The 27,269-nt window shown below is 37.1% G+C and overlaps 1 long non-coding RNA gene and 1 pseudogene across 1 annotated transcript in view; both read left to right on the plus strand.

Moving 5' to 3' along the window:
- Nucleotides 1-27,269, plus strand: part of LOC144334211 (uncharacterized) — a 91,987-nt gene that overhangs the window by 18,934 nt on the left and 45,784 nt on the right. Inside the window, exon 4 of the long non-coding RNA XR_013403803.1 lies at nucleotides 18,976-19,096. This is a non-coding gene — a long non-coding RNA (uncharacterized LOC144334211). The remainder of the gene's footprint in view (nucleotides 1-18,975; nucleotides 19,097-27,269) is intronic.
- On the plus strand, nucleotides 19,455-27,220 carry LOC100429660 (olfactory receptor 10Q1-like; annotated as a pseudogene).

A 27,269-nucleotide genomic window follows, 5' to 3' on the forward strand; every position in this document is an offset into this window, starting at 1 on the left:
CAACAATTTGGACATAGAAACAGACAAAGATTTCATGATAAGGATGGAAAACGCAATTGCAACAAATGCAAAATTGACAAATGAATTTAATTAAACTAAAGAGGTTATACACAGCAAAGACAACTATCAACAGAGTGAACAGACAATCTACAGAATGGGAGAAATTTTTTGCAAACCATGCACTATCCAGCATCCATAAGGAACTTAAATTTACAAGAAAAACAAACAAACAAAAGAACAGGCACTTTTCAAAAGAAGACATACATGCAACCAACAATCATATGAAAAAAAAACCTCATCATTATTTATTAGAGAAATGCAAATGAAAACCACAATGAGATATCATCTCACACCAGTCAGAATGCCTATTATTAAAAAGTCAAAAAATAATAGATGCAGGGGGGGTTGTGGGAGAAAAAAGAATACTTATGCACTCTTGGTGGGAGTGCAAATTAACCATTGTGGAAGGCAGTGTGGCAATTCCTCAAAGACCTAAAAACAGAAATACCATTCAGCCCAGTGATCCCATTATGGGGTATATACTCAAAGAAATATAAACTATTCTATTATAAAGATGTATGCATGCATATGTTCATTGCAGCACTATTCACAATAGCAAAGACACTGAATCATCCTAAATGCCCCTCAATGGTAGACTCAGACTGGATAAAGAAAATGTAGTACATATATGCCATGGAATACTATGCAGCCATGAAAAAGAATGAGATCATGTCCTTTTCTGGAACAAGATGGAGCTGGAAATCATTATCCTCAGGAAACTAACAAAGGAAGAGAAAACCAAATATCGCATGTTCTCACTTATAAGTAGTAGCTAAATGATGAGAAAACATGGACACAAAGAGGTAAACAACCCATACTGGGGCCTATTGAAAGGTGAAGGGTGGGAGAAGAGAGAAAATCAGAAAAAATAACTAGTGAGTACTAAACTTAACACCTTGATGACAAAATATTCTGTACAGCAAATCCTCATGACACTAGTTTACCTATATAACAAACCTGCACATGTACCCCTGAACTTAAAATAAAAATTAAATTTAAAAAACAATCAATGGCTCAAAAACAGACCTTAAGAAAAATTATAAAATACTTAGCAATTAATTAAAATAAAAACAGTATAACAAAGCATATAGCATGTAGCAAAACCAGTGCTCAGCAGGAAATTTAAAGCTGTAAATGCCTACATTAAAAAGAAATAAGTCTAAAATCATTAAACTAAGTTTGCACCATGAGAAACTAGAAAAAGAAGAGAAAGCTAAATCCAAATTTAGCAGAAGGTAAGAAATAACAAAGATAAGCACAGAGATAAATAAAACTGAGAACAGAAAAACAAGCAAAAGAATCATTGAAACCAAAAGTTGGTTATTTGAAAAACATAAAAAATGAAAAATTTTTATTTTATTGACAAAGAAAAAAAAAAGACTCAAATAACTAACATCCAAAATAAAAGTGGTGATATTACTACTGACCTTATAGAAATATAAAGGATAATAGGAGATTTAACTAACAATTGTGCACAAATATATTAGGCAATAATTAAAATAAATTTCTAGAAACACAAAAATCACCTGAAATGACTCAGGAAAAAATATAAAATCTTATCAAATGGACATGTCTCAAGTAAAGAGATTAAATCAGTAATAAAAAACTGTCCATAAAAGAAAATCCAGGACCAGATGGCTTCCCTAGTGAATTCCACTACACATTTTTTTAAAAAAAATAACACCAATCCTTCTAAAATTCCAAAATACAGAGGAGGGAACACATCCCAACTTATTATCTGAGGAATGTTTTGCCCTGACATCAAAGCCAAATAAAGACATCACAAGAAAAGAAAATTATTAACAAATATCCCTTACTAATGTAAATGCATATTTTTAGCAAAATATTAGCCAACCAAATCAAACAGTATATTAAAATGATTATGCACTATAACCAAGAAATATTTATCCCAGGAATGCAAGGGTGCCTCAACATAAGAAAATCGATCAATGTAATACACTACATTATTTGAAGAATGAAAAAAAATCACATGATCATCACAATTGATACAAAATAGCATTTAACAAAATCTAACACCCTGTTAAGAATTTTTTAAAAAATCAAAATCTAGGAATAAATAGAACCTCCTCAACTTTTCAAGGGTATTTATTAAAAATTCAGGGCTAACCTCATACTCAGTGATGGAAGACTGAAAGCTTTCTCCCTGAGATTAGGACCAAGAAGCAAGAAGCTAATAAATGAATTTAACTAAGTTTGCAAGGTACAAAAGCAACATGAAAAAAAAAAATCACTTGTGTTTTCATACACTGGCAATGAACAATTTGAAAATGAGATTAAGAAAGCAATTTCATTTGTAATAATATCTAAAATAAAAGGTTTCTCTTATCAGTAATCAAATACAGCATTTTGATAAGGACTAGTATCTAGAATACACATAGAATGCTTACAACTTAACATTAGAAAGATAAGTAGCCAAATTTTAGACTGGGCAATATATTTAAATGTATATTGCTCCAAAGACGACCACCAATGTCCAATAAACACAGAAAAAGATGCTCAGTGTCTTTAGTAAATGCAAATCAAATCCATAGTAAGGCAGGTATGGTGGCTCATGCTTGCAATCCCAGCACTTTTGGAGGCCTAGGTGGGAAGATCGCTTGGGACTGGAAACTCAAGACCAGCCTGGGCAACATAGTGATATCTCATCTCTACAAAAAAATAAAAAAATCAGCCAATTGTAGTGGTGCATGCCTGTAGTCTCAGCTATTCAGGAGGCTGAGGCAGGAGGAGCGCTTTAGCCCAAAGTTTGAGGCTGCAATGAGCAGTGATTGCACTATTGCACTTCAGCCTGAGTGAAAGAGTGAGACTCTGTAAGAAAAAAAAAAAAAATCCACAGTAAGATACCACTTTATACCTGCTAGGATGGCAGTAATGAGGGAAATGGACACAGTAAATTTTTGAGTTATTGTGGAGAAATAGGAACCCTAATATCTTGCTGCAGGGGATGTAAAGTGGTCCAGCAGCTATGGTTTGGCAGTCCGCTAAATGTTAAACAGAGTTACCATATATGACCTGATGATTTTGCTTCTAGGTATATATCGAAGAGAATTGAAAACATATGATCAGACAAAATTTGCATATGAATGCTCATAGCAGCATTATTCAAAATTGTCAAAAGGTGAAAAGAACCTAAATATTCATCAACCGATGAATACATGAATTAAATGTGGTATATTCATAAAATGGAATATTATTCAGTCATAAAAGAAAACAAAGTACTGATATGTGTTACAACATGGAAGAACTTTAAAGGTATTATGCTAAGTAAAAGAATCCAGATACCAAAAGACAAGTATTACATAATTCCACTTATATTCAATATCTAGAATAGGTGAATCAATAGAAACAGAAATTCGATTACTCATTGAGAGGGGATTTGGGGATAAGAGGAATGGAGGTAACAACTAACATATATGGAATTACTTTTTGTGGTGATAGAAATGTTATGAAATAAGATATTTGTGATAGGTGCAAAACATTATGAACATGAAGAAACAGATTGTGCACTTTAAAATGATGAATTTTAGATTGTGAATAATGTCTCAATAAAAATATTGCGAAGAAAACATATGAAGTTGAGTCCTTTCTTCACACCATATGCAAAAATTAACTTAAACTCTAGGCCTAAATGTAAGAGCTACATCTGCAATACTCTTAGGAGAAAATAGAGAAGTAAATCTTTGTGAACTTTAGTTAGGAAAAAACTTTTTACATACACAACACTAAAAGCAGAACAGCAAAAGAAAAAATAGGTACATTAGAGTTCATCAAAATTAGTATGTTTTTTGTTCTAGAGGGTAACATCAAGAAAGTATTAACCAAAAAGCAGGAGAAAATATTTGCAAATCTTATATCAGATCAAGGACTTGTATTTAGAATATATTAAAAATTATGAAAACTTGCTATAGTAGCAATGGGAAACTAATACACTTCATGTGGTGAACAGTTGACCAGCCATGTTTTGGTTGCACGTCTGCAGATTCAACTGTGTATAAAACATATTGGGGAAAAAGAAACAATGAAAATTAACCACAACAATAAAAATAATATGAACAAATATACATTATAACAACTATTCATGTAACATTTACACTGCATTATCTATTAAAAGTAATCTAAAGATAATTTAAAATATAGCGAGAGGGATACTACACCGTTTTATATAAGGGGCTTGAGCATCTGAAGATTTTGGCACAGGGGTTCTAGAACCAATTCCCCACAAATACTAAGGGATCACTGTGATGAGAATGGCACTTAGTCCCCATGAGACTCTTTCCCAAAGCCTACAGCCCCAGTATAACCATGTGAGAACACCAGAGGCATTCAAATCAAGGGACAGTTTACAAAACCCTTTTTAGTTCTCTGCAAAATCGTCAAGGTCATGAAAAACAACAAAAGGCTGAGGAACTGCCACACATCAAAGGAGACTAAGAGCCATGATGATTAAATGGAATGTGCTTTCCTGGATTGGATCCTGGAATAGAAAAAGCACATTTGTGGAAATTTTGTAGATTAGTTAACAATAACATATGACTATTAATTTCCAAGCTTTGACAAATATACTATGCTTATGTAACGTGATAACTACATTAGGAGTGCTGAGTGAAAGATATATAGGAATTTCTATACTATCTTTGTCACCTTTCTGTAAGTCTAAATTATTCCAAAATTTAAAGTTTAATATTAAAAAGTAATAACCAACAAACACTTCAAACTATAGAAAAATAGTGTAAGTTTACTTACAAAGACATATGTAAACAGCATTATACAAAAACTTTAAAAAGAAAGAAATGACTAAGTAAAACAATGTGGCCTAGGAAAACAACTATAACAATATTAAGAGCACATACACAAGTAAAACTTAGGGTTAAGTATCAATAGGAATAAAAGGAGATGGGAATAATGAGGAAAGAGATCATTTATTAAGAGGAAACAACAGTTATAATGTAAAAATGTAATAATGTAGTATTGAATACATTTTAAAACTGGCAGAAATATAAGAAGAAATAATTCTACAATAAGAGTAAAGAAATTTAATTTACCTTTTTCAGGATTTGGACTATAAAGCAGAAAACTATTAACAAGGATATAAAAGATGTGAGCAACACTAAGATAAAGATGATTTTACATAAGGTAAGAACCCTGAATGCAAGTAATAGAATTTCCATCTTCTTTCAATGGTGCATGTAACATTTACAAATATAAAATGCATCCTAGGGCAACAAATTCTAAAGAATTATATATTCCAGACCTGGCTCTCTGAATGTAATAAAACAAATGTAGAATTCAACAATGAAACTGTAATCTACTCATAAATGTTTGGAAACTGGGAGTTTCTAGGTTTCATTTCTTTAACATCCCATCTTAAATTGCTGCCAATATACATCTGCATGTTGGCAGCAATTTAAGATGGGATATTAAAACAACTTCAACAGATTTAGAATATCTACTTTTTTAAATGTTTGTCTGAAATTAAGTGTTGTGTTTTCAAAATTAACCTCCATTTGTCAGTCAATTTTTGCCCAGTGATTTGTCCTGTAAAATATTAGATCTAAATATCTTTGGATTAAAAAAATGGATTCCAGATTCATGAACATTGAATGCAGGGCTTTTCTTTTGACAGAAAGTAAAGTTCCAAATATCCTATCAAATTTGTAAGTGACAATTTTTCCCAGATGAGCAATATCAGGGTATGTAATAACATGATAATTATAGAACACATCATAACCACAGTCTTTTGGAACTCTTTTCTTTCAAGCTTTTAGCTTTTGTTTTTACCCTTTCATTTTACTTGATATTTTAAAAATATCTTGCATTTATTATTTACATGGAAGTACTAATATAAGTAAAAATACCAAAGATATTAGATAACTAAACAAGTCTGGCTGTCTAATTCATATCTGTAGAAAATCAGAATGAAACTGTTCTTTTTCTGTCACAGAAACACTAAGATTTTGTTCTGTATTTCAGACATTCTCTACAGAACTTTTTCCTTCAATAACCAGAGCAAGTCAGCATGCAATAATGGTTGTTTATGATTAGTTTCCATATTATTGCATAATAAAGAGAATAACCTCAATCCTTTACTGGGTTTTCAACTTTCACTATGTTATTAAGTATACTGTTTAGTTCAGCTGATTTTTTTTAAAGATAGAAGCAGTGCATTTATTTACATAATGATACAAAAGACCTTAGGTAACTACTCCAAAACAGTTCCCTGTTTTTGAACCTGCTCTTTCAATATATGCACCTTCACAATTTAGTTGATAATCTAATTCTTCACATTATCTTACAGTTTTGTACTAGTCGTGTTATTAGCAATGGAGATGAAAAAAAAAATATTTTCTTCTTAACACCATTATGGTCAAATTGTAAATATACTAAAATAATACCTATCATCATCTGGGCATGCGTCAAATTGCAATGCAAAATAATTTACTGGAATTATTTGTTTTATAAGTTGGTATTCCATATTATTAGACAGTTTGTGAATATTTACTGAAAAGTGATACCTGAGCCACAGATTCACCCATTTCCAAACAAATATCTCTAATACAGTCATTATCTAATATATCAACAATTGTATATATTGTTTTTTGTCTTGGCAAATATTAGTCCTCTATGAAAATCCCACAGAAGATTAATATTCACAAGTAAAATATTGAACATCTGCTCTGTCAGCTTTTTAATCTGGTATTTTCTCTTTCAGATTTTTGAAAGAGAAACCTAGAAACTCCCAGTTTCCAAATATTTATGAGTAGATTACAGTCTCATTGTTGAATTCTACATTTGTTTTATTACATTCAGAGAGCCAGGTCTGGAATATATAATTCTTTAGAATTTGTTGCCCTAGGATGCATTTTATATTTGTAAATGTTACATGCACCATTGAAAGAAGATGGAAATTCTATTACTTGCATTCAGGGTTCTTACCTTATGTAAAATCATCTTTTAAACAAAATCATCTTTGTTTTGAAATTATTACTTTGCATTTTATATGTAAACATTGCTTAAGTTTTGATGACTTCCTTGTTTCCTTAAACAGTTCATCTCTGCAAAAACACACTATGGTTTTTAAGCACTTCAACATTAATTATGATCACAAAATTGAACTCTACATATAAGGGATCATGTTTCTGAGTAAAACTACAGTGAACTCTTTTTGTCTCTATTTCTTTGGAATCACATCGATTGTTAGCATTTGTATTCGTCCATTTTCACCCGGCTGATAGACATACCCAAAACTGGACAATTTACAAAAGTAAGAATTTTATTGAACTTACAGTTCCACATGGCTGGGGATGCCTCAAAATCATGGTAGAAGGCAAGAGGGGCAAGTCATATCTTACATGGATGGCAGCAGGCAAAGAAAGTACTTGTGCAGACAAACTCCCGTTTTTAAAACCATCAGATCTTGTGAGACCCATTCCCTATCATGAGAACAGCATGGGAAAGACCCACCCCCGTGATTCATCATCTCCCACCAGGTCCCTTCTACAACATGTGGGAATTATGGGAGCTACAAGATGAGATTTGGGTGGGGACACAGAGTCAAACCATATCATTGGCCCATGGTCCCTCCCAAATCTCATATCTTAACATTTCAAAACCAATCATGCTTCCCAATAGTCCTCCAAAGTCTCAACTCATTTCAGCATTAACTCAAAGGTCTACAGTCCAAAGTCTCATCCAAGACAAGGCAAGTCCCTTCCACCTATGAGACTGTAAAATCAAAAGCAAGTTAGTTATTTCCTAGATACAATGGGGGTACAGGCATTGGTTAAATACAACCATTTCAAATGGGAGAAATTGGCCAAAACAAAGGTGCTATAGACCCCATGCAAGTCCAAAATCCAGCAGGGCAGTCAAATCATGAAGCACCTGAATGATCTCCTTTGACTCCATACCTCACATCCAGGTCACACTGATGCAAGAGGTGGGTTCCCATGGTCTTGGGCAGCTCTGCCTCTGTGGCTTTGCAGGGTACAGCCTCCCTCCCAGCTGCCTTCACTAGTTGGCTTTGGGTGTCTTCAGCTTTTTCAGGCATACGGTGCAAGTTGTCAGTGGATCTACCATACTGAGGTCTGGAGAATGATGGCCCTCTTCTCACAGCTCCACTGGGTGGTGCTCCAGTAGAGATTCTGTGTGGGGGCCCCAACCCCACATTTTCCTTCCCCACTGCCCTAGCAGAGGTTCTCCATGAGAGCCCCACCCCTGCAGCAAATTTTTGCCTGGACAATCAGGTGTTTCCATACATCCTCTGAAATCTAGGCAGAGGTTCCCAAACCTCAATGTGCCTTGACTTCTGTGCACTGGAAGGCTCAACACCATGTGGAAACTGCCAAGGCTTGAGGCTTGCACCCTCTGAAGCCACAGCCCAAGCTCTACGTTGGCCCCTTTCGGTCACAGCAGGAGCAGCTGGGATGCAGGGCACCAAGTCTTTACGCTGCACAAGGCACAGGGACTCTGGGCCTGGCCCAAGTAACCCCTTTTTCCTTCTAGGCCTCTGGGCCTGTAAAAGTAGGGGCTGCTGTGAAGACCCCTGTCATGCCCTGGAGGCATTTTCCCCATTGTCTTGGGAATTAACATTGGGATCCTCGTTACTTATGCAAATATCTGCAGCTGGCTTGAATTTCTCCTCAAAAAATGGGATTTTCTTTTCTATTGCATTGTCAGGTTACAAATTTTCTGAATTTCTATGCTCTGTTTCTCTTATAAAACGGTGTGCCTTTAACAGCACCCAAGTCCACCTCTTGAATGTTTTGCTGCTTGGAAATTTCTTCCACAAGATACCCTAAATCATCTCTCTCAAGTTCAGTTTCACAGATCACTAGGGCAGGGGCAAAATGCCGCCAATATCTTTGCTAAAACATAACAAGAGTCGCCATTGCTCCAGTTCCCAACAAGTTCTTCATCTCCATCTGAGACCACCTCAGTCTGGATTTCATTGTCCATATTATTATCAGCATTTTGGTCAAAGCCATTCAACAAGTCTGTATGGAGTTCCAAACTGTCCCACATTTTCCTGTCTTCTTCTGAGCCCTCCAAACTGTTCCAACTTCTGCCTGTTACTCAGTTCCAAAGTCAGTTCCACATTTTCAGGTATCTTTCCAGCAGCGCTCCACTCTACTGGTACCAATTCACTGTATTAATCCATTTTCACACTGCTGATAAAGACAGACCCAAGACGGGGCAATTTATGAAAGAAATAGATTTGTTGGACTTCAGTTCCACATGGCTGGGGAGGCCTCATAATCATGGCAGAAGGCAAAGAGGAGCAAGTCACATCGTATGTGGATGGCAGCAGGCAAGGAGAGTTCTTCACTTCTGCAGAGAAACTCTCTCTTTTAAAACCATCAGATCTCATGAGACCCATTCGCTGTCACAAGAACAGCACAGGAAATACCACCTCATCTCCCACCGGGTCACTCCCACAACACGTGGGAATTATGGGAGCTCCAAGATGAGGTTTAGGTGGGGACAGAGAGCCAAACCATATCACCATTTCTTTACTACTATGTAGTGTTCAGAAAATATATAACTATTTTTGACAAAAATATCCAATGATTTATTCTGGTCATATCTAAATTAGGCTTTAAAATAAATGGTAAATTTATGTTTAATTCTAGAAAATTTGAATTTTGGCTTTCAATGTCTAGTTTATAATCTACCTCAAATTTTACAATGTTTAAAATATTGAACATGTTTACAATATTGAACCTCCAATCCATGACCACCTATTTTCAGCATGCAAAAATGGCCTGGACATAACACAAGAAACACTAACCACAAAGGAATAATTAAATAAATTACAAATTTTACATAACCAGCATTAAACTGTGTATACATTAAAAGACAACATAAGAAAATAAATACATAAATCAACACTTTGAGAAATATAAGTTCTGAAAATGAACTTATGCCAGAATATGTAGAGAATATTGACAAGTAATTAATGAAAAGATAAACAGCATAATTTTTTAAATTGCAAAACATTGACCAGATACTTTGCAAAGAAAGACATACTCATGCCCCATATTTCCATTAAAAAAGTTTTCAACATTATTATTCAGGGAAATAAAAATTAAAACCACAATGATAATGTGATTTTAGAATGTCTAAAATTTAAAGGACTGCCAACACTAAACGCTGGCTAGAATGTGGAGCAAATGAACTCTAATACACTCATGATAAAAGTGTAAGGCAATATGAAGGGTCTCATAAAATTAAAAATCCTTCAGTTCTATGATCCAGAAATTTGACTCAGAAAGTATTTAGCCAGGACAAGTATTTAGCCAGAAATTTGACTCCAGAAAGTATTTAGCCAGGACAAATGTTTTTCCACAGAACAGATCAGTAATTTCAGTATGTTCATACAATGAAATACTGTTCAGCAATGCAAAGAGTGAACTGCAGATACATCCAACAATGTGGATAAATCTAATGAGAGAATCCAGACAACAAAGGAGTGCATACTGTATGACTCAATCTGCATGAAGTTCAGTAGCAATCAAAGCTAACCTATAATTTCAAAGAAAAGAAAGAGAGAAGTGTTGTGTTTCAGGGCAGGTATTGACCAGCTAGGGACACAGGGGAACTTTCTGGGCAATGAAATCTTGGTAAAGATGTAGGTTACATGAATGCATGCATTTGTCAAATATAATTGAAATGTATACTGCATTTCACAGTATGAAAACTACACTTCAATTTTTTAAGTTAAAAAGTATATAGACTTTGCTTTTCTAATTTAGCTATAATTTTTGATTAAAAATTAAGTACTATAAAAGCAACACTTAAAAAAAATTTTCAATGCTTTCATTTTCCTTTGGGGATATACCCAGTAATGGGATTGCTGGGTCAAATGGTGTTTCTGAGACACATGTACACGTATGTTTATTTCAGAACTATTTACAATAGCAAAGACTTGGAACCAAGTCAGATGCCCATCAATGATAGATTAGATAAAGAAAATGTGGCACGTATACATCATGGAATACTATGCAGCCATAAAAAAGAATGAGTTCATGTCCTTCAAAGGGACATGGATGAAACTGGAAACCATCATCCTCAGCAAACTAACACAGGAACAGAAAAATCAAACACCTCATATTCTCACTTGCAAGTGGTAGTTGAACAATGAGAACACTTGGACACAGGGAGGTGAACATCACACACCGGGGCCTGTCAAGGGGTTGGGGGAAAGGAAAGGGAGAGCATTAGAACAAATACCTAATGCATGTGGAACTTAAAACCTAGATGACAGGTTGATGGGTGCAGCAAACCAGCATGACACATGTATACCTATGTAACAAACCTGCATGATCAGCACATGTATCCCAGAACTTAAAGTAAAATAAAACAAAATAAAATAAAATAAAATGCTATCTATATATATATAGCATTTTTCAAAGCGGTTTATTAAAAGCTATATATACACAGACAAAAAAAAGCTCTCATTTTCTCAAATATTTGTTTAATTTTAGATTACATTTGACAAGCTAACCTTAAAATATCATACAACTTAATGTGTTCTATGGCTTATTCCACTATCCCATTTATGCTAGATGAGATTCATCACACAGAAGTGTGGCCACACCAGAACTGGTATATATTCAACAACATGAGAGGGAAGATTGCTGGGTCAGTGGTGTGGCAATGTCAAATGGCTCTAAAAGCTTTGAAACTTATTTTCAATTTCTATGCATATCTTTTATCAAACCAGCAACAAACATTTCCCGAATTACACTGATCCTTATGCCACCTTTTGGGTAGCAGAGTTTTAGTTGAGATCCTCATTGGAAAGTAAATGGAGAAAATATATTCTTAGAAAAGAGGAGGCTTAAGCATATGTTAGACTTCTCAATGTTTTTTGGGGAAAATGCTTAATTTTGTGGTATTCTTATTAGGACAAATTCTAGGATCAGTTTCTTTTATAGAGAAAATAAAATGAATGTACATGAAACCTTCTAATTCTACTCTAAACACATTCCAATAATGGGAAAAAATAAACTTTATGTAACCACCAGAGTCAAAAATAATATTAAAATTTCTGAAAACCAGAAATAGAATTGAAACCACAGTGATTACTGATGACTAAATTTAGAAGACTATGGAATATTGAAAACAGAAATAGTCAATGGGGATAAGAATTTCAATCCCAGTAGAGAATGAGGAGTTAACATCCCCAGTAGTGACAGGAGACAGAAAATAGATTCCCCACAGGTAATAGAGGCATATTTATAATTTGACTGATAAAAGCTGGTGATAGAAGCTGAAAGTACGGTGACTACTTAGTTGGGATGTATCCAGAAATAATGCGCTTGCTCATGGCAAAGGCAGCAAGCAAATGCACACGAATGAATAATAATTAAGCCAAGCCATACGCTTCATGGGACCTTAAATTATAAATATAAATAGGAACATAATATTACATTATAAATATAATATTCATAAAAACAAGGACTCCTAATACAAAACTACATAACAGGGAGGGGATCTCTCCATGGACTCCAGATAGTAGTCTGTGATTGTCACATGAAGAGTTGCCCACTAACTTTGTTCCAGTTTATTAACCTAGGAAATTTCTCTGAAATATGATTTCAGTTGGATTTGGTTTGAGAAAAGCCACTAGGGAAATTTCTTCTCTTTGGAGGCTCATTAGTTAAAAGAGACGTCATATAGGGCACAAAATGATATGGATAACTCAGGCTAAATCAGAGAATCGCCTCTGAGTAAAAAGGGGCGTGCAGAAATGGAGGCTGGTCTTCCCATGCAGGAGACTGGTTTAGGATAATTCCGTGGTATTCTTACTTTCTTGGTATCCTTTCTTTTGCTGTATCCCAAGCACAGCTTTCTGAAAACCCCCCTCTTTTCCTGAACTTCAGCCTACTCTTTCCTTTTTTGTTGTTTTTTGTTTGTTTGCTTTTGTGTTTTTGTTTTTGTTTTTTTCTGAAACCAAGTCTCGCTCTGTCGTCAGGCCACAGTGCAGTGGCGCGATCTCGGCTCACTGCAACCTCCGCCTCAGGGGTTCAAGAGATTCTCCTGCCTCAGCCTCCAGAGTAGCTGGGACTACAGGTGCGCGCCACCCGCCCAGTTAAGTTTTGTATTTTTAGTAGAGACAGGCTTTCACGATGTGGCCAGGATAGTCTGGATTTCTTCACCTCGTGATCTGCTTGCCTTGGCCTCCCAAAGTGCTGGGATTACAGGCGTGAGCCACTGCGCCCGGCTTTTTTGTTGTTGTTCTTGCTCTGTTCACCAGACTGGAGTGCAGTGGCACAGTCTCGGCTCACTGCAGCCTCCTCCTGAGTTCAAGCGATTCTCCTGCCTCAGCCTCCCGGGTAGCTGGGATTACAGGCGCCTGCCACCACGCCCGGCTAATTGTTGTATTTTTAGTAGAGGCCAGGTTTCACCATGTTGGCCAGGCCGGTGTCAAACTCCTGACCTCAGGTGATCCGCCTGCCTCAGCTTCCCAAAGTGCTGGGATACAGGCGTGAGCCACCGCGCCCGGCTGTCTGTTTCATTCCTATGTAGCTGTTTCAAGGTCATTACCTTCTATTCACTTGTTAAAATATTTCTAGAAGATTTTACACATCAAGAGCCCATCTATTCTTATTGCATTTTATCCTTTAAGAACGTGATATATAGGGCAGGAAAGCATTCTGAACGAGTTCCCTTAATCATCTATGGCAGAAACTTTTAGCATTTCTGAAAAAAAGTTTGCCAGTATAAATTTTCTTTGATGGCTGATGAAATGAAGTGAATTGCAAAGAGGTTTAAGGAACCAGCTTCAGACACTTTACCCTTTAACAACTAATTGGCTCTTCTTTTTCCTGACTGATATTAACTTATACTGTTTAATTCTTTATAGCAAGGGTAGGCAAGTTAAACCTAAAGTTAAAATTCAGCCTCCTTTTTACAGCCATTTAACAAAGAATATGTTTTACATTTTTAAGAAAAGAAAGAGAAAGAAAGGAGGGAGGAAGAGAGGAGAGGGAGAAAGGGAGGAAGACAAATTATGTTCAAGTAACTGATTTGGTCCATGATGCCTAAAATATTTACAATCTGGCCCTTTGTATCAAAAGTTTGCCAATCCTTGCTTTCAACTGTAGGGAGCTCTTAAAGGTCTATTGAAAAAGAATTGAATAACTCAGATAGCATGATGAATTGGGTATCCACGCTTCCCAGATGAAAAAAATGAACCTTTATTGTGACTTACCCAATAGAGCCCAAACTCAGGTCTTCGTTTTCTAGATTCAATATGCTTCAGCTTAAATCTCAACTCCACCACTGACCAGCTGTTTGATCTTGGACTAGTTACCTAATCTTTTGGGACCTCAGCTCTTTATTTGCAAGAAAGACATTAAAATATTACCTGTCCCATGGTGTTGCTGTGAAGTGTAACTGAATTAACACATAAAGATAGCTTAGATACTGCCTAAATATCACGATGTAACTTATTATTATATCTGAAATGCTTTTTACAGCATCTAAAGAGGCTTTTATGAAATGTTAGTTGAACTGTGTGAAAAAAACATTTCATACAGAAATAAATTTTTTTAAAAGAGTTAAATTTATACATATTTCTCATGTATAATACATAATTCTCAGAGGCTTTTAATGCTAATATCATTGTGGATCACAAAGAGATAGAATTTTTAGTGTTTTCCAAATGTGCTTGACTATGTATATATGTATCTTTGTATCTACCTATGTTTTTAGGCATTGCTCTATTTATCTATGGATCTATCCATTCATCTATCTATCTATCTGTTGATCTACCTATGTATTGTTCTATTTGGGAGAAGGAGTATTTTATATCTAATTTTCTAAAAAGTTAATTTTAACCTTAATTAGAAGATTTTTTCCCAGATTTCATTAAATGTCAGATCTCCTTTATATGATTGAGACAAGAACCTTTCTTTTTTTTTTTTTTCTTTTTTTTAGATGGAGTCTCGCTCTGTCACCCAGGCTGGAATGCAGTAGTGCAATCTCGGCTCACTGCAACCTCTGTCTCCCAGGTTCAAGCAATTCTCCTGCCGCAGCCTTCTGAGTAGCTGGGATTAAAGGCACACACCACCACGCCCAGCTAATTTTTGTATTTTCAGTAGAGACGGGGTTTCACCATGTTGGTCAGGCTGGTCTCAAACTCCTGACCTCTTGATGCGCCCGCCTTGGCCTCCCAAAGTGCTGGGATTACAGGTGTGAGCCACCGTGCCCGGCCAACATGGACTTTTTTAAATATAATTTTATTTCGTATTCCCCTACAGAGCTGAGAATATGATTTCAGCATATAAAGTGCTCAATAAAGGCTGGCTAGCTTCCTTGCTTATCTGCTTGCTCACTTGTCAGCAATTAGCCTGATGCAGGGCTAACAGTTTTGTAATTGAGAAACATGCGCAGTTCTATAGTAGTTCATAGGAGGGACGCCTTATCCTGAAGGTGAGAGGAAGATGAGAATTAGTGATGCTTTCTAGATAACTAATTTTTGAGCTGAATCCTGAGCTGCAAGCTTCAGAAATTAGCTAAGAAAATGAAAGAAGAAAAAGGTTGTCAGGCTGAGGGAGTTTCCATGATTTCAAGGAGGTAAGATAGTATTCAAGTAATTGGAGAGGGTAAGGGACTGGGAAGGGGTGAACCCATATTAAAAGCTAAACATACTTAGCAAAATAAGTCAGTCACAAAAGATAAAAACTGTATTATTTCGCTTATATGAGGACTCTAAAGTAGTCAAAATTATAGAGACAGAGAGTAGAACAGTGATTGCCAGAGGCTGGGGATAGGGAGAAATGGGAATCATTGTTTAACAGTTTAGAGATTCAGTTTCGCAAGATGAAAAGAGTTCTGGAGACAGATGGTAGTGAGGTGATGGTTGCACAAGAATATAAATGTACTTAACACTGCTGAACTGCACTTAAAATGCTTAAGATGGTACATTTTATGTTATGTGTATTTTGCAATAAAAAAACGTTTCAGGAAAGAAAAGCTAGGCACAGCACAGGGCACTTTCCATATTTTTTTTTTTTTTTTTTTTTTTTACTGATATTCACACTAACTCTGCAAGATACCTAAGAAAACTGCTTTGTAAGCTTTATTTACTGAGTAAATTTCCCAAAGCCAGAGACCTGGCAGGGGGCACAGTCAGGATTAAACGCAGGTGGGGAGACTTTAAAGCCTGTGCGTTTTCTTGTAGGAATGCTTAGCAAGAAATTCCTTCACAGTGTCAGTGCCTTTAGAGGAACACTGAGGCAGGAGATATTTTTGGAGACTTCTCAACTCTCAGTTCATAGGAGATTGCCTCCCTCTCCTACGAGTTCAGACCCAGACAGAGTTTGGGTATTTGTTTCAGACACTGCAACAGAGTTGTTCAACTAATCTGTCTTTTCTGCGCATATTTTTGCAATGTCGATGACTAAATTGCAAAGCAATTGATATATATTAAAAGTGCAAAGTCCAAGAACCAAAGATTGCAACGTGGATTCTACCTTCTAGTAATTAAGCTCGTTGCAATGAAGTCTTAGTTTTGTCCTTAACTATACAGTCTTCTGTTACCTTTATGATTTCACTTTTTGAGAATATAAATTTTGATCATCCAAAATAAAACTTCAGTTTATAGTAACAGGAAAATAATGTCACAACAAATATTAGCCCATTATTCCAAAGCTGTGGTTATTTGACAAACAGTAAGAGCTGACATTTAGTGGATGTTTACAGGCACTAGCTTTAAGTCCCTTTTATTTGTTTTCATCGGATCATCACAGAAACCCTATTGGTAAGTACATTTATTATTCCCATATGATAGATGAGAAAATTGAAGTATAAAGATTTTATGTAAAGTATCCAAGATTAGTTAGAACACAAGTAGTCTGATGGCAAAGAGCTCTGAACCACTCTGTTATCCTATCTTGACTTTACTGTGTATTTAAGACTCATATATTCGTGGGTATTTTTGTTTTATGGAACTGTATCTCTATTCCTGCACTTATTTTTCATTTCTAATGCAATTATAATACATTATGTATTTATGAAATATTATAATTTATGCAATATTTCAATTTTTAGTACAAGTTTCACTTTTGTTCTTTTTTAAACATCTTAACATTTTAATGGTTTTTTAACATCTACTTTAACATCTTATTCTCATTTAACATCTAAATGAGAATACATCTAAATATTCTTATTTAACATCTACTTATTCTCAATTGATTTTTCTTCCAAATGAGCTTTAAAATCACATTATAAAGTACATGTGCATGTACAAACACAAATTCTCTTGAAATTCTTACCAGATTTTCAGCAAAATTGTGTGTTATTTTGAAGACACACAATATTCTTAAAATATTAAGTTTTACCATCAAAAAAGCTTTAACAATTGCCTTAAATTTGTATTAGTTATTACATGTTACATTTATTGATATTTTATATTTGTGTGACTTTTGGTATTATAATTTTCTAACTAGTTATTGTCGATATGGGGAAAACTATTGTGTTTTACGTATAGTAAAAGCCCTTTTATCCAAAGCAACCAGTGCTTGATCAATTAATTGAAAAGTCAATTACAAGGAAATTAATTTTTTAAATGTTTACATTATAAAAATTTAACTTAAGACATATAAATGAACATTTTTACCCCAACCCTCTGATATATGATCAAGCCTTTTTGTGTATGTGTTTTGGGTGGGATGATTATTGCAAACTGAAGTTTTCTTATGTGAACCACATTCCCAAATCATTGTCTACAATTTGCAGTATCAGTGTCTTTAAACATTCTTGTGAAACGAAATGCATGCTACATTATCCAAGATTTTTATGATCTTTTCCCTCAAACATATATAGTAGCTCTGCCCATCTTGCTAATTCATCAGTAAGTTACTGTTTGTTTGCAACTCATTTTATCAAATAATTTCAAAATATTTACATTGATATCCATTGAAAGAATCCTCTTTCACATTCATAGTTCAATAGTGTATACAACATTTCATGCACTATTAACTTTTACAATATTAAGTGTGCTTGGTTTATTGACAGTTGGAAACAAACACAGTTGACTTCACAAGCAAAAACCTCAAATGGTGGGAGTAGAAGTGTTCAGACGTACTGGAGTGAAATCTTGCTTAGAACTGGATGTCCTATGGATACCCAACAGACAGTATGTTCCATAGAGGGAAAGAGAACAAAGTGACTAAATGGAAATTAGTTAATTATTGGTCATCTTAAGGAATTTCCATATTAGTTCTAACAATTTCTTAGTTGTCTTGAGGTTTTCATAGGGACAGTCAGATATCTATCACCTTTATTGGTTGGAGGACATGGCTTATTTCACTTTGTAGAACTTTCTGGAAAAATATTGAATAAAAGAGTAATAGCTTTTCCATGGTGCTATTTTTTGCCTCTTAAAAACATTCTTTTGCTTCTTAAATCAAGCTAACATATTTTTATAGGAAAATATACCTATCAACATTTATTATAATAATTGATATGTTTTATTCTGCTTCCAAAAACTTTCTTAAAAATATTTTTTTATATAATTTCTTACCCATTTTTGTTTGCTTATTTTTCTTTTGAATGATAGTTTCATTCTTTCATTTTTTTTCTTATTTTGGGGGAAAAGATAGATAGATGATAGACACAATGCATATTTGAAAAAGTACATTCTATTTGTACTTACTATTAAAGTAATTAATATTAAAAGGTAAAGAATATAAGTAGAATAAACTTTTCTACAATTATTCACATCTAAGTAATATTATAGTTTATACTGAATCATTTCTTAAACAGTTTGAGGAAATTAGCAGAATATCACCTATCTTCTCCCCTGCCCGTTTTTCATACTTTTCAAAATCAACTGAGATATTAGATACAGATTACTTTTTTTTTTGTTTTTTTTTTTTTTTTGAGATGGAGTCGGGCTCTGTCGCCAGGCTGGAGTGCAGTAGCATGATCTCGACTCACTGGAACCTCTGCCTCCCCAGGTCAAGCGATTCTCCTGCCTCAGCCTCCCAAGTAGCTGGAACTGCAGGTGAGTGGCACCACACTCAGCTAATTTTTGTAGTTTTAGTAGAGACAGGGTTTAAAAACTGTTTCCCATAATGCATTTTTCAAGAACTATATATGAAATTTTTGTTCTTTAAAAAATAATATTTGAAATAATTACTTAGATGTAACTGTATTTTACTGTGCTTTAATTCTCTCCACTTTTTTATTACAAATACACAATATTGACTTTTAATTTTGATATTTTTAACTAACTAAATTTTTTTAGTTGTTTTCAGCATAGATATGAAGGACAATTCCAGAGCATTGGCAAACCTAAAAAATTCCGACAATTTTACTGAGCATAGGATTCATTGATCAGAATGTGTTTTACTTAAAACGTCATGACCTGGGTTTTTATGCCACAAAATAGATATTTTAGATAAAAATTTGCCTGAAAGTAATTGTTTATTATTTTTTTAAATTTTATTTTATTTTTTAAATTTATTATTATTATTATTTATTATTATTATTATTATTATTATACTTTAAGTTCTAGGGTACATGCGTATAACGTGCAGGTTTGTTACATATGTATACTTGTGCCATGTTGGTGTGCTGCACCCATCAACTCGTCAGCACCCATCAACTCGTCATTTACATCAGGTATAACTCCCAATGCAATCCCTCCCCCTCCCCCCTCCCCATGATAGGCCCCGGTGTGTGATGTTCCCCTTCCCGAGTCCAAGTGATCTCATTGTTCAGTTCCCACCTATGAGTGAGAACATGCAGTGTTTGGTTTTCTGTTCTTGTGATAGTTTGCTAAGAATGATGGTTTCCAGCTGCATCCATGTCCCCACAAAGGACACAAACTCATCCTTTTTTATGGCTGCATAGTATTCCATGGTGTGTATGTGCCACATTTTCTTAATCCAGTCTGTCACTGATGGACATTTGGGTTGATTCCAAGTCTTTGCTATTGTGAATAGTGCCGCAATAAACATACGTGTGCATGTGTCTTTATAGCAGCATGATTTATAATCCTTTGGGTATATCCCCAGTAATGGGATGGCTGGGTCATATGGTACATCTAGTTCTAGATCTTTGAGGAATCGCCATACTGTCTTCCATAATGGTTGAACTAGTTTACAATCCCACCAACAGTGTAAAAGTGTTCCTATTTCTCCACATCCTCTCCAGCACCTGTTGTTTCCTGACTTTTTAATGATCGCCATTCTAACTGGTGTGAGATGGTATCTCATTGTGGTTTTGATTTGCATTTCTCTGATAGCCAGTCATGATGAACATTTTTTCATGTGTCTGTTGGCTGTATGAATGTCTTCTTTTGAGAAATGTCTGTTCATATCCTTTGCCCACTTTTTGCTGGGGCTGTTTGTTTTTTTCTTGTAAATTTGTTTGAGTTCTTTGTAGGTTCTGGATATTAGCCCTTTGTCAGATGAATAGATTGCAAAAATTTTCTCCCATTCTGTAGGTTGCCTGTTCAGTCTGATGGTAGTTTCTTTTGCTGTGCAGAAGCTCTTTAGTTTAATTAGATCCCATTTTTCAATTTTGGCTTTTGCTGCCATTGCTTTTGGTGTTTTAGACATGAAGTCTTTGCCCATGCCTATGTCCTGAATGGTACTACCTAGGTTTTCTTCTAGGGTTTTTATGGTATTAGGTCTAACATTTAAGTCTCTAATCCATCTTGAATTAATTTTCGTATAAGGAGTAAGGAAAGGATCCAGTTTCAGCTTTCTACTTATGGCTAGCCAATTTTCCCAGCACCATTTATTAAATAGGGAATCCTTTCCCCATTTCTTGTTTCTCTCAGGTTTGTCAAAGATCAGATGGCTGTAGATGTGTGGTATTATTTCTGAGGACTCTGTTCTGTTCCATTGGTCTATATCTCTGTTTTGGTACCAGTACCATGCTGTTTTGGTTACTGTAGCCTTGTAGTATAGTTTGAAGTCAGGTAGCGTGATGCCTCCAGCTTTGTTCTTTTGACTTAGGATTGTCTTGGAGATGCGGGCTCTTTTTTGGTTCCATATGAACTTTAAAGCAGTTTTTTCCAATTCTGTGAAGAAACTCATTGGTAGCTTGATGGGGATGGCATTGAATCTATAAATAACCTTGGGCAGTATGGCCATTTTCATGATATTGATTCTTCCTATCCATGAGCATGGTATGTTCTTCCATTTGTTTGTGTCCTCTTTTATTTCACTGAGCAGTGGTTTGTAGTTCTCCTTGAAGAGGTCCTTTACATCCCTTGTAAGTTGGATTCCTAGGTATTTGATTCTCTTTGAAGCAATTGTGAATGGAAGTTCATTCATGATTTGGCTCTCTGTTTGTCTGTTACTGGTGTATAAGAATGCTTGTGATTTTTGCACATTAATTTTGTATCCTGAGACTTTGCTGAAGTTGCTTATCAGCTTAAGGAGATTTTGGGCTGAGACAATGGAGTTTTCTAAATATACAATCATGTCATCTGCAAACAGGGACAATTTGACTTCTTCTTTTCCTAACTGAATACCCTTGATTTCTTTCTCTTGCCTGATTGCCCTAGCCAACACTATGTTGAATAGGAGTGGTGAGAGAGGGCATCCGTGTCTTGTGCCAGTTTTCAAAGGGAATTTTTCCAGTTTTTGCCCATTCAGTATGATATTGGCTGTGGGTTTGTCATAAATAGCTCTTATTATTTTGAGGTACGTTCCATCAATACCGAATTTATTGAGCGTTTTTAGCATGAAGGGCTGTTGGATTTTGTCAAAAGCCTTTTCTGCATCTATTGAGATAATCATGTGGTTCTTGTATTTGGTTCTGTTTATATGCTGGATTACGTTTATTGATTTGCGAATGTTGAACCAGCCTTGCATCCCAGGGATGAAGCCCACTTGATCATGGTGGATAAGCTTTTTGATGTGCTGCTGAATCCGGTTTGCCAGTATTTTATTGAGGATTTTTGCATCGATGTTCATCAGGGATATTGGTCTAAAATTCTCTTTTTTTGTTGTATCTCTGCCAGGCTTTGGTATCAGGATGATGTTGGCCTCATAAAATGAGTTAGGGAGGATTCCCTCTTTTTCTATTGATTGGAATAGTTTCAGAAGGAATGGTACCAGCTCCTCCTTGTACCTCTGGTAGAATTCAGCTGTGAATCCATCTGGTCCTGGACTTTTTTTGGTTGGTAGGCTATTAATTATTGCCTCAATTTCAGAGCCTGCTATTGGTCTATTCAGGGATTCAACTTCTTCCTGGTTTAGTCTTGGGAGAGTGTAAGTGTCCAGGAAATTATCCATTTCTTCTAGATTTTCTAGTTTATTTCCGTAGAGGTGTGTATAGTATTCTCTGATGGTAGTTTGTATTTCTGTGGGGTCGGTGGTGATATCCCCTTTATCATTTTTTATTGCGTCTATTTGATTCTTCTCTCTTTTCTTCTTTATTAGTCTTGCTAGCGGTCTGTCAATTTTGTTGATCTTTTCAAAAAACCAACTCCTGGATTCATTGATTTTTTGGAGGGTTTTTTGTGTCTCTATCTCCTTCAGTTCTGCTCTGATCTTAGTTATTTCTTGCCTTCTGCTAGCTTTCGAATGTGTTTGCTCTTGCTTCTCTAGTTCTTTTAATTGTGATGTGAGAGTGTCAATTTTAGATCTTTCCTGCTTTCTCTTGTGGGCATTGAGTGCTATAAATTTCCCTCTACACACTGCTTTAAATGTGTCCCAGAGATTCTGGTCTGTTGTATCTTTGTTCTCATTGGTTTCAAAGAACATCTTTATTTCTGCCTTCATTTTGTTATGTACCCAGTAGTCATTCAGGAGCAGGTTGTTCAGTTTCCATGTAGTTGAGCGGTTTTGATTGAGTTTCTTAGTCCTGAGTTCTAGTTTGATTGCACTGTGGTCTGAGAGACACTTTGTTATAATTTCTGTTCTTGTACATTTGCTGAGGAGTGCTTTGCTTCCAATTATGTGGTCAATTTTGGAATAAGTGCGATGTGGTGCTGAGAAGAATGTATATTCTGTTGATTTGGGGTGGAGAGTTCTATAGATGTCTATTAGGTCTGCTTGCTGCAGAGATGAGTTCAATTCCTGGATATCCTTGTTAACTTTCCGTCTTGCTGATCTGTTTAATGTTGACAGTGGAGTGTTGAAGTCTCCCATTATTATTGTATGGGAGTCTAAGTCTCTTTGTAAGTCTCTAAGGACTTGCTTTATGAATCTGGGTGCTCCTGTATTGGGTGCATATATATTTAGGATAGTTAGCTCTTCCTGTTGAGTTGATCCCTTTACCATTATGTAATGGCCTTCTTTGTCTCTTTTGATCTTTGATGGTTTAAAGTCTGTTTTATCAGAGACTAGTATTGCAACCCCTGCTTTTTTTTGTTCTCCATTTGTTTGGTAAATCTTCCTCCATCCCTTTATTTTGAGCTTATGTATGTCTCTGCATGTGAGATGGGTCTCCTGAATACAGCAGACTGATGGGTCTTGACTCTTTATCCAGTTTGCCAGTCTGTGTCTTTTAATTGGAGCATTTAGTCCATTTACATTTAAGGTTAATATTGTTATGTGTGAACGTGATCCTGCCATTATGATATTAACTGGTTATTTTGCTCGTTAGTTGATGCAGTTTCTTTCTAGCCTCGATGGTCTTTACATTTTGGCATGCTTTTGCAATGGCTGGTACCGGTTGTTCCTTTCCATGTTTAGTGCTTCCTTTAGGGTCTCTTGTAAGGCAGGCCTAGTGGTGACAAAATCTCTAAGCATTTGCTTATCTGTAAAGGATTTTATTTCTCCTTCACTTATGAAACTTAGTTTGGCTGGATATGAAATTCTGGGTTGAAAATTCTTTTCTTTAAGAATGTTGAATATTGGCCCCCACTCTCTTCTGGCTTGTAGAGTTTCTGCTGAGAGATCTGCTGTTAGTCTGATGGGCTTCCCTTTGTGGGTAACCCGACCTTTCTCTCTGGCTGCCCTTAAGATTTTTTCCTTCATTTCAACTTTGGTGAATCTGGCAATTATATGTCTTGGAGTTGCTCTTCTGGAGGAGTATCTTTGTGGCGTTCTCTGTATTTCCTGGATTTGAATGTTGGCCTGCCCTACTAGGTTGGGGAAGTTCTCCTGGATGATATCCTGAAGAGTGTTTTCCAACTTGGTTCCATTTTCCCCCTCACTTTCAGGCACCCCAATCAGATGTAGATTTGGTCTTTTTACATAATCCCATACTTCTTGCAGGCTTTGTTCATTTCTTTTTCTTCTTTTTTCTTTTGGTTTCTCTTCTCGCTTCATTTCATTCCTTTGATCCTCAATCGCTGATACTTTTTCTTCCAGTTGATCGAGTTGGTTACTGAAGCTTGTGCATTTGTCACGTATTTCTCGTGTCATGCTTTTCATCTCTTTCATTTCGTTTATGACCTTCTCTGCATTAATTACTCTAGCTATCAATTCTTCCACTTTTTTTTCAAGATTTTTAGTTTCTTTGCACTGGGTACGTAATTCCTCCTTTAGTTTTGAGAAGTTTGATGGACTGAAGCCTTTTTCTCTCATCTCGTCAAAGTCATTCTCCGTCCAGCTTTGATCTGTTGCTGGCGATGAGCTGCACTCCTTTGCTGGGGGAGATGTGCTCTTATTTTTTGAATTTCTAGCTTTTCTGCCCTGCTTTTTCCCCATGTTTGTGGTTTTATCTGCCTCTGGTCTTTGATGATGGTGACGTACTGATGGGGTTTTGGTGTAGGTGTCCTTCCTGTTTGACAGTTTTCCTTCTAACAGTCAGGACCCTCAGCTGTAGGTCTGTTGGAGATTGCTTGAGGTCCACTCCAGACCCTGTTTGCCTGGGTATCAGCAGCAGAGGCTGCAGAAGATAGAATATTGCTGAACAGCCAGTGTACCTGTCTGATTCTTGCTTTGGAAGCTTCCTCTCGGGTGTACTCCATCCTGTGAGGTGTGGAGTGTCAGACTGCCCCTAGTGGGGGATGTCTCCCAGTTAGGCTACTCAGGGGTCAGGGACCCACTCGAGCAGGCAGTCTTTCCCTTCTCAGATCTCAACCTCCGTGTTGGGAGATCCACTGCTCTCTTCAAAGCTGTCAGACAGAGTCGTTTGTGTCTGCAGAGGTTTCTGCTGCTTTTGTTGTTGTTTAGCTGTGCCCTGTCCCCAGAGGTGGAGTCTACAGAGACAGGCAGGTTCCCTTGAGCTGCTGTGAGCTCCACCCAGTTCGAGCTTCCCAGCGGCTTTGTTTACCTACTTAAGCCTCAGCAATGGCAGGTGCCCCTCTCCCAGCCTCACTGCTGCCTTGCGGTTAGATCGCAGACTGTTGTGCTAGCAATGAGGGAGGCTCCGTGGGCGTGAGACCCTCCCGGCCAGGTGTGGGATACAATCTCCTGGTGCCCCATTTGCTTAAAGCGCAGTATTGGGGTGGGAGTTACCTGAGTTTCCAGGTGTTGTGTGTCTCAGTTCCCCTGGCTAGGAAAAGGGATTCCCTTCCCCCTTGCGCTTCCCAGGTGAGGCGATGCCTCACCCTGCTTCAGCTCTGGCTGGTCGGGCTGCAGCAGCTGAGCAGCACGGATTGTCCGGCACTCCCTAGTGAGATGAACCCAGTACCTCAGTTGAAAATGCAGAAATCACCGGTCTTCTGTGTTGCTCGCGCTGGGAGTTGGAGACTAGAGCTGTTCCTGTTCGGCCATATTGCTCCGCCCTCTAAACTTATATTTTAAAGTGTAATGCTTGAAACACTTTAGAAATCTGTTTCTTTCTCTTCAAGAAAATACACATGAAGATTTTGGAGGAAAATAATTCCCTATGTTTAATTACAATTAGAGTATCAGATTGGGTGCAGTGACTCATACCTGTAATCCCTGCATTCCGGGAGGCTGAGGCTGGAGAATAGCTTGAGCCCAGGAGTTTGAGACCAGCCTGAGCAAGAAAGAAAGACTCCATCTCTACAAAAAATATAAACATTAACTGGAATAGTGGAATGGGCCTGCAGTTCTAGCTACTCAGGAGGCTGAGATGGAGGAATCACCTGAGCTTGGGAAGTAGAGGCTGCAGTGAACTGTGATCACGCCACTGCACTCAGCCTGAGTGACAATGTGAAACCCTGTCTCAAAAAAAAAAAAAGAACCTCAATGACAGTTAGGTAATTCCCACCTCAGAAACAAAGTCCTCCCCCTTTATTTTACTCAGGCAATAAAGCAACTCAGTCAAGGAAGGCTCAGTGCTTCCTATCCTTTTGCACAAGATGTGCTTGCATGGAAACCTGTCTTCAACCAGTCTAGTCTCACTGAGTTTGTGTTCCATGTGTTCACCACAGTCCCTGAATTTCAGGTTCTTCTCTTCCTTCTCTTCTTCCTTCTCTACTTGATGATCCTCTGTGGCAACACAGTCATCATCTGGGTTGTGTGCCTACACAGCGTTCTCCGAACCCGGATGTATTTCTTCTTGTCCAACCTGCCCTTTGTAGAGATCTGCTACACCACCATTGTGGTGCACTTGATGCTTTCCAACATTTTTGGGGCCCAGAAGCCCATCCCACTGGCTGGATGTGGGGCCCAAATGTTCTTCTTTCTCACACTTGGTGGTGCTGACTGTTTCCTCTTGGCGATCATGGCCTATGACCGCTATGTGGCCATCTGCCACCAACATGACCTGCACGCTGTGTGTGCAGAAGCTGCTCGGCGCCGTGGGTCTGGTCTTCTTCCTCTCCCTGCAGTTCACCGCCTTAATCTTCACCCCGCCCTTCTGCGGCCACTGCCGGGAAATTAACCACTTCCTCTGCAATGTACCTCCCATCCTGTGCCTGTCCTGCACCGACATCTGCGTGCACCAGGCTGTCCTCTACGTCGTGAGCATCCTCGTGCTAACTGTCCCCTTCTTGTGCATCTGCGTCTCCTATGTGTTCATCACCTGAGCCATCCCGCACATCCGTTCTGCCGAGGGCCGCCGCTGGGCCTTCTCCACCTGCTCCTCCCACCTTACCGTGGTCCTGCTGCAGTATGGCTGCTGTGCCTTGGTATACTTGCGTCCCCAGTCCAGCTCCTCTGTAGATGAAGACCGCCAGTTTGCCCTTGTTTACACCTTTATCACACCATTACTCAACCCTTTGGTTTACACCCTTAGGAACAAGGATGTCAAAGGTGCCCTGAAAAAAGTGATTAGTACCAAAGGGACATCTGAGTCCTTCTGAAGGCTCTGAGAGACTGAAAGGGGCACCTGGGCATGGGACAACGGTAAAA

The sequence above is a fragment of the Macaca mulatta genome, chromosome 14, assembly GCF_049350105.2.
Source record: "Macaca mulatta isolate MMU2019108-1 chromosome 14, T2T-MMU8v2.0, whole genome shotgun sequence".
NCBI lineage: Eukaryota > Metazoa > Chordata > Mammalia > Primates > Cercopithecidae > Macaca > Macaca mulatta.